General features: G+C 41.6%; 4 protein-coding genes and 1 long non-coding RNA gene across 13 annotated transcripts in view; 3 read left to right on the top strand and 2 right to left on the bottom strand.

The window, feature by feature from the left end:
• Positions 1 to 11,193, top strand: part of LOC147797973 (uncharacterized) — a 35,554-nt gene extending 24,361 nt beyond the window's left edge. For 2 of the 3 annotated variants that reach the window (XM_087141798.1, XM_087141799.1), the window contains 2 exons: positions 7,562 to 7,618; positions 10,380 to 11,193. The gene's annotated coding sequence lies outside the window, so the exon portion shown is untranslated. The remainder of the gene's footprint in view (positions 1 to 7,561; positions 7,619 to 10,379) is intronic. The other variant, XR_015426588.1, reaches the window with a different exon arrangement.
• LOC147797963 (uncharacterized) overlaps positions 1 to 16,734 on the top strand; it is a 236,968-nt gene that overhangs the window by 60,556 nt on the left and 159,678 nt on the right. The window lies entirely within an intron of this gene.
• Positions 1 to 16,734, bottom strand: part of LOC147797967 (E3 ubiquitin-protein ligase TRIM56-like) — a 189,521-nt gene that overhangs the window by 78,046 nt on the left and 94,741 nt on the right. The gene's annotated exons all lie outside the window — the stretch shown is intronic.
• Positions 1 to 16,734, top strand: part of LOC147797972 (uncharacterized) — a 224,158-nt gene that overhangs the window by 199,666 nt on the left and 7,758 nt on the right. The window lies entirely within an intron of this gene.
• LOC147797958 (uncharacterized) overlaps positions 14,729 to 16,734 on the bottom strand; it is a 216,358-nt gene continuing 214,352 nt past the window's right edge. For all 4 annotated transcript variants that reach the window (XM_087141794.1, XM_087141795.1, XM_087141796.1 and 1 more), the window contains exons 7-8: positions 16,461 to 16,601; positions 14,729 to 15,394 (exon numbers count right to left, since the gene is read on the bottom strand). The gene's annotated coding sequence lies outside the window, so the exon portion shown is untranslated. The remainder of the gene's footprint in view (positions 15,395 to 16,460; positions 16,602 to 16,734) is intronic.

The following is a 16,734-nucleotide window of genomic DNA, read 5'->3' as shown; positions in this document are numbered from 1 at the left end:
TTGACAATTTTAGCATCTTTGAAGGCCTGAGGCAGCTCACCCATTTCTCAACAGGCAGTATAGAGGTCAAGGTGATGAGTTCCTCCAAAGACGGTGGGACATCAAACTCATTGTGCATAGGGTTGGCTTTTATTCTGTCAATCACTGCCTCATCAGCACAAGGTGGCTGATTAAGTAGTGTTTGGAAGTGTTCCTTCCACCGACGCAGAATGTCGTCATGTGACGTGAACAAATGTTCACCGTCTGCGCTCAGTACAGGAGTCGTACCTATCTGCGACGGCCTATAGATTGTCTTTAAGGCAGTCATAGAAGTCCTTGGTGTTGTTGGTTTCTGCGAAGGTTTGCAGCTCATCAGCCTTTCTCAACCACCAGTTGTTTTTCATGATCGAGTTGATGCTTGAACTTTTGCCTTAGCTTCCCGCAACTTGGTGGTGGTGCTGCGTGTAGCTCTGCCAGACAATATTTGTTGTCCTAACAGCAGCAAACAAAGGGCTGATTGTGATGTCGTTTTCGTCAAACCAATCTTCATGCTTTCGTTTACGGAAACCTAATACTTCTTTAGCCACATCATAGGCTGTTGAGCTCAGTTCTTCCCACTAAGCATTGCAGGACTTGTAAGGGCCCACAAGTTTCTGCACGTTCTTTGTGAGAGAGTCTGAGAGCTGAGCACCATTTGCCAGCAACGTAGCTTGAGAGGTATCCAAATGCCGTTGTTGGTCCCTTTTTGCACCGGAGCGGTAGGTTTTCCTGACGTTTAGGAGTCATCTCAAATCTCGTCCGGGACAAGTTGCAGTAAAATTGTGGGTAGAGTGAATACTTTCCCCACCATTTACCCGTAAGTAGCAGTTTATTTATTGAGTTGAAGTTGTGGAGGAATTTTGCATTAGTAGGTCACTTACTATGAAGGACTGTTTGCATTAATACCAGTGGGCTTGTAATATAGTGGTTACTATCTTAAGTGGTTTCCAGAGACTGACCTTGGGTCACTCAACGCACCAGGATTTTTTGTCATGTGTTCAATACCTGCTGTAGACTGAATCAGATGGTTGTTTGGAAAAACGTACAGACTTTGTCAGTTCCTCTGCTTAGTTTGCTTCATTTGCTTGTTAATGCACAAGTTGTTTTACCTGTGCCCCTTGTTGTACATGTACCTCCATATCCATTGACTTCTGAATTCAAAACTGGAAGTGTTTACTATAATATTTTTTAAAGGTTCCCTAGCCAGAATTGTCCAATCATGATTTTAGGTAATAACAGATTTTCAGTATTTCACATCAAGAGATTATAAAATGCAAAGCAACAATATGGTTTAGCTTTCCGTAAATTACGCCCTAATTTTTTGGCTAAAAAAAAGATATTACAGGAAGGTTTATTGAATTACAGGGCCCGTACCCGATCTTTTCTTGTCTGTGTCTTTTGTGCAGTAACATTGCCATATTATAAATACAATAAAGTTGTATGTGCCTGAAGTAAAACCACAGCTTTCCGGGAGAAGAAAAAACCTGAAGCAGCTTTATATTTTATGAAAGGGTTGATGTATATTTATTCCAAATGATACAGTTAGAGAAGTTTCAAAAAGCTCTGAATAAGGAGTGCAATCCTTTGCCTGTTGCTTGTGATATAATTCTTGCCAACAAGTGGCAGTCGTAGCTTCATAAGTCGGTCTGAGATAGCAACAGGGAGCGAATCCAGTCATTTTGTCAGGGTGTTACTGATGGCGAAGCCAACGCCAAACTGATGAGAGTCTCCTCCAGACCAGTAAAAGGTGTAGTTTTGTTCCTTTAATGACCCTTGTCCAGAAAACCGAGTTTCTGACAGTGCAGCAAGGTCAACATGATATCTTGCTAGCTCTCTGTCGACAATGGCAGTTTTCCGTTCCGGCTGCTCGTTGTTAGCACGGTCAAGTAGGAGTCCGCACATTCCAGCTGGAAAAGACTTTCGAAGCAGTTCACTCTTTTGATCGCGGTAACGGAGCCCCGCCAGATGTGATAGTCTGGCAAGGGTTAAAACGAGCAGGCTTTGTGTACCCCACCTTTCCAGGGGCATCCTCTGAATGAGACAGGCAGTGCTATCTCTAAAAACAGCTGCCTGGTCGCACAGACAGGACCGAGCGCCACCTCTGCTTGTGGTTGATGAGCACAGAACCATCACGTCTGGGCTGCCCACGTGCAGGAGTGTAGCTAACAGCTTCCAGCTGATGAAGCCTGCTGTCATCGCCTTCCTCACTGTCACCGTGGGACTTCCTCTGCTGACTTGGCAAAACGTTTGACGCCAGTGCAGATGTCAGTTACCGTGAGGCCCTCTTGGCGTTCCCAGTGGGACCCAGATGGAAAGGCGGCTGCCAGTATGACCTGGCACTGGTGCTACTGCAGAGGATGCTGGAAGGGAGCCTAAATACGTCCTCCACCATTTTAAGGGGCCCAGCCCTCGCGGTGACTTTTGCCTTCTGGTCATCGTGTAGACCGACGCCTAGAGCCAAATTGTGAAATTAATCAACAAATCCACCATTCCCGCTGCCGAATGGTTTCGGTGGGTTGCCGTGGCTAACGGGCCTCACCAGCTCGGGTTCGGAATCAGTGTTTTCCTTCTAGGTGAGCTGCCTTCCAAGGCTTACGTGCCCCACCTGCTCGGAGCAATCTGGTTTTGAGGCGCAAGAAACCCGCCTTCACACCTCTGCCATCGGTTTTAAACAGGGTCGGCACAAGAAGCCAAGCAGAGAGGCTTTTTGAGACGCAGGCTGTATGGGAAACTTCATGGGTAGGAGGATAGCTCATTTTCCTCCTACCATCCCGACCATCCTAATCCTTTGACCCCAACTGTAGGAAACATATGACGTAACATAAATAAAACATGTACTATACAGGTAGGCTCCTGTACCTGACTTGCTCTGTTTGGACTCCACATGCGCCCACAATTTCATGCATACTATTTCTTTTTCTCAAATGTACCTGACTTGCACCCGTTAGTTCTCCACATGCGCCCACAATTTCATACTTACTATTTCTTGTTCTCAAATGTACCTGACTTGCTCTGTTTGTTCTCCACATGCGCCCACAATTTCATACTTACTATTTCTTGTTCTCAAATGTACCTGACTTGCACCCGTTAGTTCTCCACAAGGGCCCACAATTTCATACTTAGCATTTCCTTTTCTCAAATGTACCTGACTTGCACCCGTTTGTTCTCCACATGCGCCCACAATTTCATACTTACTATTTCTTGTTCTCAAATGTACCTGACTTGCACCCGTTAGTTCTCCACAAGGGCCCACAATTTCATACTTAGCATTTCCTTTTCTCAAATGTACCTGACTTGCACCCGTTTGTTCTCCACAAGGGCCCACAATTTCATACTTAGCATTTCTTTTTCTCAAATGTACCTGACTTGCACCCGTTAGTTCTCCACAAGGGCCCACAATTTCATACTTAGCATTTCCTTTTCTCAAATGTACCTGACTTGCACCCGTTTGTTCTCCACAAGGGCCCACAATTTCATACTTAGCATTTCTTTTTCTCAAATGTACCTGACTTGCACCCGTTTGTTCTCCACAAGGGCCCACAATTTCATACTTGGTATTTCTTTTTCTTAAATGTACCTAACTTGCACCCATATATACTCCACATGCACCCATTATTTCATACTTAGGTTTTTTAAATTGTGGGCACATGTGGAGTACAAACAGGCGCAAAATGTCAGGCACATTTTGATAAAAAATATTAAGCATGAAACTGTGAGTGTGTGTGGAGTACAAACGGGCGAAAGTCAGGTACATTTGGTAATGGTCCTTTGGATTCAAAGACGACGTCATGATTTTATAGTAACTTGATGAACTCGAGGGTGTCCGCGCAATCGGAAGCTGGATGCGCAAAGTTTCGAACAGTGGGGGCACCACAAGTCAGTCATTGTCGTCAGCAGGCTGTCTCGCTGGTGGCATTTTTCCCTTGCTACAATCAGATGTTGTTGATGGGCCTCCTCGAACCTGGAGCTGGCTTTGTGCACAAGTGATTGCCATAGTGGTCTGTTGATGGTTTGAGACTCAAGGTCCTTAGGGTGTATGTCGCTCATCTGAAGGTTAGATTTGACACAGCCCTTGAACCTCTTCTTGGGCCAGCCTTGCTTCGTTTGCCACAAACTAATTCACCATACAGCAGGTGTCTTGGCATCCAGTGCTCCTCCATGTGAATGACGTGCCCCACCCATCTCGGCTGGGCCTTGATTAGCACTGATTCTATACTATTAAAATTTGCACAGTCCAGGACTATGAGGTTTGTGAAGCGGTTGTGCCACTGGATACCAAGGATGGAGCGGAGAGCACGCATGTAGAAGCTCTCCAGCTTTTTGATGTGCCTGCGATATAGTGTCCGTGATTCACATCCATAGAGGAGCGAGGGGAGAACGACGGCATTGTAAACTTTGAATTTGGTCATCAGGTGTCTGTTGGGCTGGTTCAGGACTCTGTTGCAGAGCCTTCCGAGTGCTTGGCTTGCTTTCCTGATGCAGGTGTTGATCTCCTTGTTGAGGGAATCATCGTGTGAGACGATGCTACCCAAGTACGTGAAGCTCTAGATGTTTGAGAGTTGGGTAACATCAATGATGATGGTTGGGGAAGGGGAATCATTGTTTGGAGCAGGCTGGTGAGGCACTCCGGTCTGGCTGAGGCTGATTTTCAGGCCGAACAGCTTAGAGGCCTCTGAGAAGCGGTCCAGCGTGAGGTGTAGGTCAGAATCTGATTGGGCGATCAGTGCACAGTCATCGGCAAAGACTGCTTCTTGAATGAGGTCGAAGCGGCACTTGGTTTTGGCGGTGAGGCGAGGGAGGTCAAAGAGGGAGCCATCTGTGCGGTAACGGATGAAGACTCCCTTCTCCAGGTCTGGCTCAGTGTGGAACAGCATGTGGGCCAAAAAGATGTAAAACAGGAACCGGTGCCAAGACGCAGCCCTGTTTCACACTGTAGCTGATTGCAAACTCCTCAGTTGGTTTGCCACTAGTGAAGACTTGACCAGTCATGCCGTCGTGAAAGAGCCGTATCACTTTGATGAACTTCTTTGGGCATCCAATTGGTTCAAGCATGGTCCAGAGAGCTTCTCTGTTGACCTTGTTGAACGCCTTGGTCAAGTCGATGAACACCGTGTAGAAGGGCATGTTATGTTCTGTACACTTTCTGGTAGTTGTCTCACAATAAATATCATGCTCACTGTGCTTCTGGCATGTCCAAAGCTGCACTGTGCTTGGAAGAGAATTCGCTCAGATAGAGACGGTGACCAGTCTGTCTAGGATGACCCGTGCAAAGATATTCTCGGAAGTGACGGAAGGTTTTTCACAAGCGTCAACCTAATGGCGAATCCTCCTCATGCTGTTGGTGTTGGCTCGATCGAGGAGTGTTCTGACATTCCAGGCTCCATTGATGAGTTTGATTTTCGTTTTGCTTTCACTGTTATTATTCTGACCACAGGTAGGATGAGTCTGTCAACCACGGTAAGCTGTTCAGACTTGAAAGGGCAAGGCATTTGTTTAGGGTACCTTTTCTAACCCCCTCCTTCATGCAAGGGTGGGCAGTGCTGTCCTAAAGAGGCTACCCAGTCGCCCTGGGTGCTCCTGAGCTCTACCTGTTGCCTTCAAGTTTATGAGGAGAGCGACCACTCTGCCAAAGGCTGCCTACATGCAGGTTTGTGACTGACAACTGCCAGTGCTCACCAAGCACCTGTTGCCGTCGCCACTCACCCATTGCTGCAGGACTTTTGAAGGGGACGACAGATCAATGATGAGTTACATAATGGACCTGTGTGAGTGTTTTATAGTGGGAGAATCATTGCACAGGGGTAGTCCCACTCTCTTGACTTGGTGAGCCTTTGTCCAATGGCACGAGGAACCGTGACAATTGGAGACTGCCAGGCTGCAGGGGATGACCAGGACTTATTACATGTCACATCCAGGGTCTAACACACTCCACAGTGCTTGCTGACACCGCTTTCACATCCATTTGATCCACAGTTGATCTCATCTGCTCGCTCTGCCTGGAGTCAGTCTTCACATGCAAGGAGTGACATACCCTTTAAAACTAACTTTGCCAGGGGTGTGACCGCTGTCACATGCAAACAGCTATGGGAATAGACTGCCAACTGAGGTTGACGAGCTCTATCTGCACAGGTTTATGATCAGAGCTGTGAACGACGAATACTGTATCGGCTCATGAAACGTCAAATATTGTTTTATTCGTATTACGTCACATGCTGTATTATTCATGACTGTACCCGGTTTGCGCCCAGATAGTGCCTTCCTTACAGATATGCACATCGCACATGCAGATCCGACTTCCTTTCATTTCGGTGTGATCTTTGCCATTTAGTTTGGTCGTAATTTGGTCACAATCGGAGTGACTTTTTTGGGAGATGTTTCAGCTCCAAGGTCGAAAACTGATGGGAAAAATCCCCAATTCACATCAAATTTATATTCACACAATTTTGAACACACTAAGCTCGAGTACAGCAAGTACGGCAACAACTATCTATGTGTATGCTAGGATCGCCGCCGTGGGGGCTTTCTTGACTAAAATTTGGCCAGCAGACCAGTGAAGTCAAACCCTGTTTGTATCTTGTGGATTTCTTACCAAATAGTTTTTTCTAATTTAGGAAATGCTTTATCGTAAAATTGCTACTTACAGTTCTCGGCTGAAAAATTGATTTCACGCTTGAATATTTTCTGTGCCTGATTCAGAAGTTGTGGAACAATTCAGACATTAACAAATATTGTTGCTTGCATGGCATTTTCATCGATCCTGTATGGTCAAACAAAATACTCTATTTTCTCAAATGATTTGGTGATGCCTGCTTCATACAAGGTAAACTACTAACTACATTTCGCTGGAATTTGAAGATAACTTGAGCTGCAGTCAAACTGATTACTTTTCGTTGTGAGAAACTAGGAAAATGACTGCTCCGATCAACAAAGGGCCTTGCTGTTCTGGGGTTTGCATGTAGCGTGTGCACGTTTATACTCAGCAGATTGCGGTGTCGGCGTTCTCTGTTATGCAGGGTCAGCGCTCTTCGTTTTTGCGGTTTACTCCTTTCATGTGTGTTTGACTTGATACGTGCTGACTCGCTAAGCGTGTTTGCATGTCGGCTAAAATTCCAACCTGTACTGTAGCTCTAGTCTCAGCAACATGAACCAGCAGGTGAACATGATCCTCAAACCATCCAGGCTTGAGTGACCAATCCTAGCTCTAGTCTCAGCAACATGAACCAGCAGGTGAACATGATCCTCAAACCATCCAGGCTTGAGTGACCAATCCTAGCTCTAGTCTCAGCAACATGAACCAGCAGGTGAACATGATCCTCAAACCATCCAGGCTTGAGTGTCCAATCCTAGCTTTAAGTAGTTTCATTGAGGGATCTTTTACACAGCTGGGATCTGTCCTTCAAGAGTGTGGCTTTGAATACACTTCCAGTAAATATGGAGTCATGAGCTAAAGTGTCTTGTGTTTCTGGAGTCATTTGCAAAGGCACCATGGCTTGAAATTGCTTGAAACATTTAACAAATAGGATTCTTCTTGTATTCCTTTCAGTGTTGTGTTTACTGTGGCCTTTCTTGGAGATGAAGTTACCTGGCTTAAGGAGCATAGGTGAGTCATGATTGATTCTTTTAAAAACATCATTTTATATGCCAGCTGCCACTGTATGTTTGATATTGTGAATAGTGATCATAGCTTCCCATGTGTTGAAGGAACAGTCCATCATTTGTCTGATCCTTTGTGTGTCATGTTCCTCTGAGACAACAAAATTACTCAAAATCTGAAGAAAGTTGTCTAAAAACAAACCTGATGAAGTTTCAGCTCAGTAAATACTGTAAATTCTGAGAAAAATAATATTTTAGGAGTTGGATTTCAGATCAGAAATTACTGAATCATGTTAGAATTGTGCTGGAATTTGAGCCTCAGGGATCCATTCTCCCATTCACTCAAATGCAGCTATGCAATATCATACACTGAACCAATGAATTATAGTAACTGATACATGTACGTGCATTTGTCGTGTGAAGGCTTGTGCATTTCCAATGGCAATTTTCCAAAAAAAGTGTCTTCAATGGCCTTTTTTTATTTTCTTCAAATGACAACTCCCCAGAAAGAATAAGTTCACAGGGAGTTTAGTTCCACAGCCATCTATCAACCAAGTATGTTTTTCAACAATAATTTCATCAGTTCCTTTTTTGGCTAACTGCAAATGATGGACTGCACCTTTAAAAGAAATGTGTTACACTTCATTCTTAGGGAGGCAGAGGTTTGACAAGAAGTTTCCTAAAAAAGTTAACTTAATTTGAAAACATGGTTTCAATTAATTGGCAGGATGTTTTGATTTAAAGCATTGATTTTCAATTGTAATTCAAATGACTAAAAACAGCATTAACCACTTGCTGCCGGTTGGGTTTTTCTTGAGCAAGACAAGATGCTGGGTCCTTTTCAAGATTTTCTATTTTCAAAATTCATCATTTCATTTAATGGCCGTTTATACCTACATGAAGAACTTTTTGGGCACTACTCTAAAGCTGACAGTTAACCTCATTGACATTTGAATATTTCAGCCAGGCCTGTAGCCTTGGAAAAAGAGCCCAGATTGCGTGATGTTATGTAAGAATCTTTTGTTCCAGAAACTGGCACAGTGCACTGCTGACTTCTTTTCAATAGAGGCCAGAGTAGCGTGCAGTGGTGCGGTGTCGCTCATCGCTGCGGTGGTGGAGAGCTTTTGTCCTCAGTGGCAATCCACTTGCTCAAAATGCCTCAAACCGTGGTATACTGTTTCAAAACAATGCTGGATTATCTCCAATTTTGAGAGGGAAAAAATGTCGGTAATGCGCAGCAGCTCAGTCTTTTGTGCTAAACGCGGTCTTTTGTTATAAGGCCTCACTCTTTTGTCCCAGTTCCGGGCTCCCTATGGACTATAGACTCGGAAAGGGGGCCGCCTGGCAGGAAGTGGTAAAAAATCATTCAAGAAAATTATGCTGTGTGTTTCATGAATACTTCAGAAATCTTTTTGCTTGATATTTAAAGAACCAGGAAATAGAAGTATTTTAATAAATTTTACTAAAAGCCGTCAAAATTGTATCTTTGGGTTTCAATTAACCTCATTTTGAATTTTTGTTTTGCAATTTTAACCCATATTTCGATGTTTGCTGTTTTTTATGCTCATGCATATTTGCATATTCATGAGAAAAACTATGATGTTATCCAATGCACTGAATCTCAATGTTCCACTGATTTTAAACATGAAGCCTAAATCCTAGATTTACATCAGAGCAAAAGTGCCCTTACTTGTCCACAAATGCTTGGTCAATTTTTAATGTTTGCACAAGTGCTCCGTTCAGTTCACATAATTCACAAAAGATGTCCAACAGTCTTCATACATGGAAGAAGAGTACAGAGATACACAAAAAGTGATTCTAAGAAAAAAGTCATTTCCTGGTTCCTTTAAATGAAGAAATGGCTGAATTTTAATATTTTGATTCTTCTAAAACAACTTAATCAGAATTCAGCCAATGGGTGTAATCATGGGCATATATAAGTATTCTCTATTTTGAGTCCACTGAGCTTTATTCACAAAATGCCCATTTGGGATTGTGTTCCCTGAATCCACTTCATTTATCATTCACTCTAAAATCAGAAGGGGCCTTGAATCTTTTTTTTTTTTCATTTAGAAAATTTGGGTGACTTAACTTTGATTCACTGAGGCCGACTGAGATGAAATTTCATTGTGCATGCATGATATAACATATGATTTGCATAAGAATGGACATTGATTGAAGCAACAATATCTCTCAGGGTTCTCATAGTTGATACATGTAGGTTGTTCAGCCTTCAAACATGTCAAAAAAGACGGTTGAAAAGTCAGCACATATGAACTTAAAAGAATCCTGCAGCTTTACATTAAAACTTCCAAAGATGAATGGCCCAAAGCAAGATTGGATACGGCTGCATTTTGAGAGAAAAAAAGAAGTGGCTGGTAACAAGACTATGAAAACCAAGAAATCAGAGACTAGTCATAAGACTAAAACGCACTTTGTAGAATGCCAGATGACAAACTTTATATGCAGCTTCCATAGCGGTCCTTTTCTATACAGTGGTCTGTGATAAGGAGTGTTTGGAATAATTTTGTACTCGGTTAATTTGAGAACAAAATGTGTTGGACACTTCCAACATATGAGTTACAAGAAATTTAAAAAATTCGCTTTACATAAAAAAATCTGACTTTCACTCAAAAAGGATGATTTGTAACAACCCTGCCAATTTGGTTGTTATCCATATTGCCGAGAATCTTGCTCTTTTTTTCAAATGATTTAATGTAACATAATGCCCTAAAGAGACTCATGACATTTTTTTCTCATCTGTGCAGGGAAAGGAACATCAGTGAGCCAAGCAGGGTGAAGTGGTTCCTGTCTACCTTGGTCCTAGGAGGGCTTCACCTCACAGACTTGGCCAGTACAAACAGGGTGCTGCAAAGCTCAAATATTAGATTTGCAAAAAGTATCCAGCGTTGTCCTAACATAGTAAACAGGATTTCAGGCTTGCCATGTAGATGTTTTTAGTTAAAGGGAAACGTCAATTTTGCACGACAGCTTCGGTATCAAGGGTGTATATTTGTCACTAGAAAAAGAAGTAATCTTATTTTAAAGCGTAGCTGCAATGCAATATGTTTGAAAACAATTTATGGGGAACTTTGCAAGCTTGTTTGATGTGTTTTTACATTCCTGTTTGGTTACATGCATTGAAAAAGGCACCTTTTTAACACTTGAAATCATCCAAGCTTTCCTGGACAACAGAGGGCGCTATTGTTATGAAGTCCAGTCTAATAAAGGGTCTGATAAAGAATTTAATGCTTGCTTTTTGCTATGAACAAAAAACAACCAAGAATCAGTGAAGAGGAGAAATTTGTGTCCAGCAAAATCTACAAAAACGAAGGATTTCTTTTGAGCAGAAACCGTCCAACATTGAGGCTTTCTTCCTGGAATGATATATCACACTTTTACTATGAATATGGAAATGTTCATTAGCATAAAAACCTAAAAGACAGTAAAGTACCCTTTGAAATACTGAAAGAAAAGCCAGAAATCAGGTCAACTGAGATAAATAGGATGCATTTGGAAGGTTTGTATTCAAACAAATTGATTGCAGCTACCCTTCAAGTTGGTTTCCAAAAATGATCATTTTGTTTACACCAAATAATCAGTATTTTGCATTCTGTGCATTAGATAGACTAACTTGTGCACTCAATATTGTACTTTCAAAACTGTCAAAATCCGTCAAATTGTGGCGACTGCACAAAATCATAGTTATGCCTTTAGCTATTAAATGTCGATAGCTTAGAACTCTTCGAAATCTTGAAGCTTGGAAAAAGCTGGGCTGGTATTTATCAAAATTTTCATTTTTTCAAGCTTTTTCAAAATGCAAAGTTACAAGTAGCCTGGAACAAGAGGCTTGTTACTACCAAATTTTCTCAGAGATGCCTCTGATTGAAAGAAATTTCCATGTCCACCGGATCTTTCTCAAAGTGATGTTACTTTACGCTAGTGATTTTTTTCTGACAGATACATGTACATAATATTAAAATGAATATTCTGAAGCAGTTAGTGTAGAGGTGCCTACCTACATGTACTTGATTGACACATGAATTTATATTAAACTGAATACATCAAATTTAGTACTGATCAGTCCGTTTCTACCCTCATTGGTATGCTGTCTCTGCCCTGTGTTTGCATATTCAAATTATTTAAATATATGCAGATTAGCTGTGTCCTCTGACCTTTTTTGAAATTGCGCAATCCTAACCTTTAAATATTAGTTCCGAAATGATTTATATCAAGAGGCAATTGGCCTGGTGGTTAGCTAGCTGGCTGCCGGGCCAGGGGATCCCGGTTCAAATCCTGGGGTCCCCGGAAAAGGAGGTTTTTTATTTTTTTTTTTATAATACTAAGTTTTTTAACAAAATTGTGCATGCCCACCTGGAATTGAACCCAGGTCCTTGTGCATTGCAGTTAGGGTCCTTAACCGCTATGCCACGGCACTTTCTTGAAGAAATGTGCTCGTTTCTAAATGTTAAACCTTCCATTGTTTGGACTTAGAATATTTTTCAGCCAGACTCTGTACTGGAGATAGGCAAGGGTGGAAGGCCTCGGGGCTAGAAGTCTGAGAGCTGATAGGAAGGGTAGAGTGGATGGCTGAGGGCTTGGGACTATCAGTATTAGAGGCCTAAGGATCCCATGGGGTTAAGGACATAGCTTCTTAATGTTCCATATTGCTCAGTGGGTTTATTGGAGCCCTTATAGGATGAAGACTAAAAGGCTCTAAGAGGAAACTTTATATAAGGAGCTTGGAAGATGTTTAAGACTGGCAGGGCTTAGGATGGGGCTGCTGTGTAAAATCTAAAGATAGGAAGCAGATGTAACTCTGGCAGTGTAAAATGGTTGAGATGGGGGGAATGTGCTCAGTGGCAAAGTACATGTACTACATGTTCACAAATAGAATTAAACAAAACGGTTCTGTTTTAACATTTATTTCATTAAAACAGAATGATTGAAGAGGTTCTGATACATAGTAAACTTTTGATAAATACACACGGAAAAGGCATATTTCTACAGCAAGCTAAAATGTGCAAACCAAGCAAATTTCTGATTCAGAATTTTTGAGATAATTAGAAAGGCTAATAATTAATTAAAAGACTTACACTAGGAAAACACAAGGCCACAGAGAACCATTTCCAGGGGGTGATAAAAAACACTTGTTACAATGAGGTTTGGAATGGCCACTGGGTGAGCTAGACAGTTGATGGGTACAGAACTGGTTTTTTGTCTGAATGGGAAATGGGGAGATTTGAAATGTGCAAAACATTGGTCACTTTTAAACTTTCCTATCACTTTAGACTCTAGTTTTTCCAAATGGTGACTATTTTATGGTACAAATTTGACGGGTCAGTGCTAAAAGGTCATTACAGCAAAACTAACATTTTTGAAAATACTTTTAGGGTCTTACTCTGAGCATGAAGGAAATGTTGCATTGAAACAAATAACATTTATTTACTTGTTATTAAACTAGTTTTTTGGGAACAACATATTTAAATTTCAAGAAATTTTCTTGCCTACTTTCATGTTTAAAATGTTATTTTTTAATAAGGACCATTTAATGCAGTTATTCAGTAAGGACCTTCTAGCACTGAGATGACAAATTACAGTTTTGAAGTATGGCATTGTGATAACAATATGAGTTTATTTCATTTTGGGGAGACAGGTTGGCATGGCGATACTTTCCTCGCTTTAAACACTTCAGCGACCCAGAGTCAAATCTAGCTCAAGACGACGTGTGGATTAGGTTCTCAGTCCCTACTTGATTCCTTGAATTTCTCTGTGATTATTTATCTGCAGTTTTCTTCCCACCTTCAAAGCCTTCACACTAGCACCCCCCCCCATGATAATGATGGCCCATTGAAAATCATCCCATAAAGATTACATGTTTATGGTTGCCATGAAAAAAATCATTATTCTTTTATTTCTGGTCATCCAATGAACATTCAGCGCTAATTGCAGGATGACTTTGAGTGGCAATGAAGAGGAAAATAAATCTTTAGTTTTCAGAGGTTGTGGGCCTTGGTGGGATTCGAACCCAGGCCATTGAGGTGGAAGATGAGGAAAGAGCTGCTATGCAAACCTGATTGAATTAAAATGAATTAAAAGCAAGAAATATGCCAAATTTGGGAGTAAATTATTTGGAATGGTTGTTGAAATGTACTCTGACCAAGTAGAGTTACTTTAAATCGGAAAATACCTTTTCAGTCATGAACTTCGATGAAAGCATTATGCAAAGAGTTCCATACATGTACACTGACATTGCTCATTTCTGCCTTCAATGAGACATGTAAATCAGCCATTGGGAGGCTATATGGTCCTAGAGATTCAAATTTAGCAGGGAAAATATTGAAGTGTTTACTGCTTGGAATTTGCTGGCCCAGTCTGGTAGGGTTTGTACTAAGGGTGTCAAGTGATGCCTATGTTTGGAACTCATTCCCACTAATATACATGTACAAACATACAGACTTGCTTCAGTACAGGATGGCAGGGGTGTAAATCTGTGAAGGGGGGGGGAATGCAGTCCAACTTCATGAGTAAGAGGTCCATCAGACTTGGCTGATTACTTTGTATTAATAGGAACCTTGTATTATCAGAATGAAACCAGTGAAGAACAAAGAGATTGGGACCTCCAAATGTCCTTGTTACAAGCAGAATGTTGGGTTTACATTGCTCTGATTAACAGGGTTCACATTTACATTCCCTGGTTCCTTTTTGATCGGGGGAGGGGCTGTTATTGGATCATCTCCTGCTCACAATTTTGTGGCAGAGACAAAAATGCAGAGGTAGAGGTATTTTTGAAACTCTTCAACAGCCAAAATGTATTTAGTAGCACTAAAAAGGCAGATAACACACAGTTTTGATGTAAGATGAAGGGGCGAAAGTGTAAAAAAATTGATTGTGTCATAAACAGCGCCCCCTAGTGTTCTGTACAATTCACTGTTCCCGCCCTCACTGTAAGTCATGGCCCAGTCCAAGACACAGATTTACATGTGTACACACCACAAACATATAAATGCATAGACCGCCAGATCACATTCCAAACTACATTGACATTTAGTGATTAGTGTGGTTACCGACTTAAATCAAAAACTATGGGCAAATTCACCCCTTAAATATAGGGAATTTACACAAAGTTGAAGAATTCCAGCCAGAAAATTGTCTGAAGCCATTTTTTGATTGCAAAATTGATTGCATGTAGATTGACAAGGATGCAGTTGCAACATTTGAAAAGATGAGATACCAGTGCTGAAGAGCAAAAAAGGGAGCACATTTTGGGAGCGCATGTAAACAAATACAAGCAATGTAAGAGCATTGCCCATAATGTGCACTGAGCACGCTGCCATCCATCGTTTCACCCACTGTTTGCCCATACTTTATAAAATCATGGTTACACATTTGAGACTGTGTTTATAGGTTTGTGGTACACACAGTGTACATTGTACATTATGAATAGCGCCCCCTAGTGTCCCTTGGCATCCAGCATATTCATCCCCAGTCCCCAGCACAGATTTACATCACTGTTGAAGCAAGGAACTGCAGTCTTTTCCTTGCCTGTGTGAACCACTGCCTGAGATCCTACTGTGGAAACTCTTCCTCAGTCACGGAGGTGAGGACGGGCATTTATCTGAGTTTCTCTCCGTGATATTCTCATGAATCATCTCAGGGAAGCCCTATAGGATCTTCTCCTCCATCTTGCCTCCATAAGGTTGAAAGAGGCGAGGGCGCTCTTCTAATCTGCACCATGGTCTGGTCCTCCTTGGGCATATGCACAGCTTCTGAATAACAAAGTCTGGGGAAAAAATCAAGCACAAAAGAATGAGCTTAGCTGCAGCTAAAACATATTTCTGAAAAAAACTAACCCTCCTTTATGGGTATGAGGTCTGAGCCGGACTAAGAAAGGGCACAATTTTCCTGGCAAAGCAGGGTCCTTATGTGGGAATTGGACTTCACTGGTTCACAAACAACAATGAAATTTGCACACCATTATGGCAACTGCATTCTTACAGACAACATGAAAACTCCCCACCAAAATGGCTTTTTTCAGCCAATGAGGGGGTGCTTCTGCTCAAGATGGATAGGTCTATCAGTTCATGAACAGAATCTCTGTCCTTTTGTATTCAAATGACCGCATCTTTATCAATAGTGGGGCTACTGTAACAACTGAGGTTTCAAAGCATCTAGAAGGAAACACTCGTTGAATCTAACTTGATTAATTCCTGTTGGATTCTAAATATCAAAGGTGCAGTCCATCATTTGCAGTTATCCAAAAAAGTAATGGATAAAATTGTTGAAAAGTAAACTTTGTTTAAAGATGGTTATGGAGCTAAACTCCCAGTGAAATTCATTTTTCTTGCAAGCTGTCACTTTGAAGAAAACTGTGAAAGGAGGCCATTACCAACGATGTGATAAAGATTTGGATAGTTGCTATTAGAAGCACGCATGCAAGCGTTGTGACACGATGCATACACAGATTCTACATGACATAATTTATAGGTTCAGCTTGAGACATTGCAAGGCTGCATTTGACTAAATGTAAGAACCTGTCCTAGATGCTGAATTCAGGTGCAATTCAAACATGACTCAGCAACTTTTGAGCTGAATTAGAAATCTTAAAAACATCGTTTTTCTCAGAATAATAGTATTCACTGAGATTAAACTTCATCAAGTTGATTCTTAGGCAACCTTCTTTAGACTTCAAGTAATTTTGTTGCCTCAAAGAAACATAATCCACAAAGGGCAAATGATGGACTGACCTTTGAATGGAGGGTCTCCCAAAACAAATGTTCCTTTTTTTGTGAGTTTTACCTTTATTGTTTACTGGCCAAAAGCCAACATCAATCACATGACACTCTTACCTGCTACTGTCCACAATGTAAGGCCTGCGTCTTCAACATTGGAGATTTCATCGCTGGTCAGTCCAGTCGCACCGTATGCAGGAAAAGTTAGCCAGCCTCAACGTAGGCAGCTATAGCAGTGGCAAGGAGGTCTGCCCAAGTCTAAACACAGGAAAAAAACACCAAAAATGTCAAGTAAAGTCAATCTTTTTGCTGTTTTTTTAAAATCAAAGGTTATGGGTGAAGGTTTCAACCGAAGGGCAGATCCGGAGCTATTTTCTGTGAGGGGGCACCT

This window comes from Acanthaster planci, linkage group LG10 (assembly GCF_054643075.1).
Source record: "Acanthaster planci isolate LZ-2023a linkage group LG10, COTS_SCS, whole genome shotgun sequence".
Classification (NCBI taxonomy): Eukaryota; Metazoa; Echinodermata; class Asteroidea; order Valvatida; family Acanthasteridae; genus Acanthaster; species Acanthaster planci.
The sequence above is the reverse complement of the archived record's forward strand: the minus strand, read 5'-3'. Positions and strand labels throughout refer to the sequence as shown.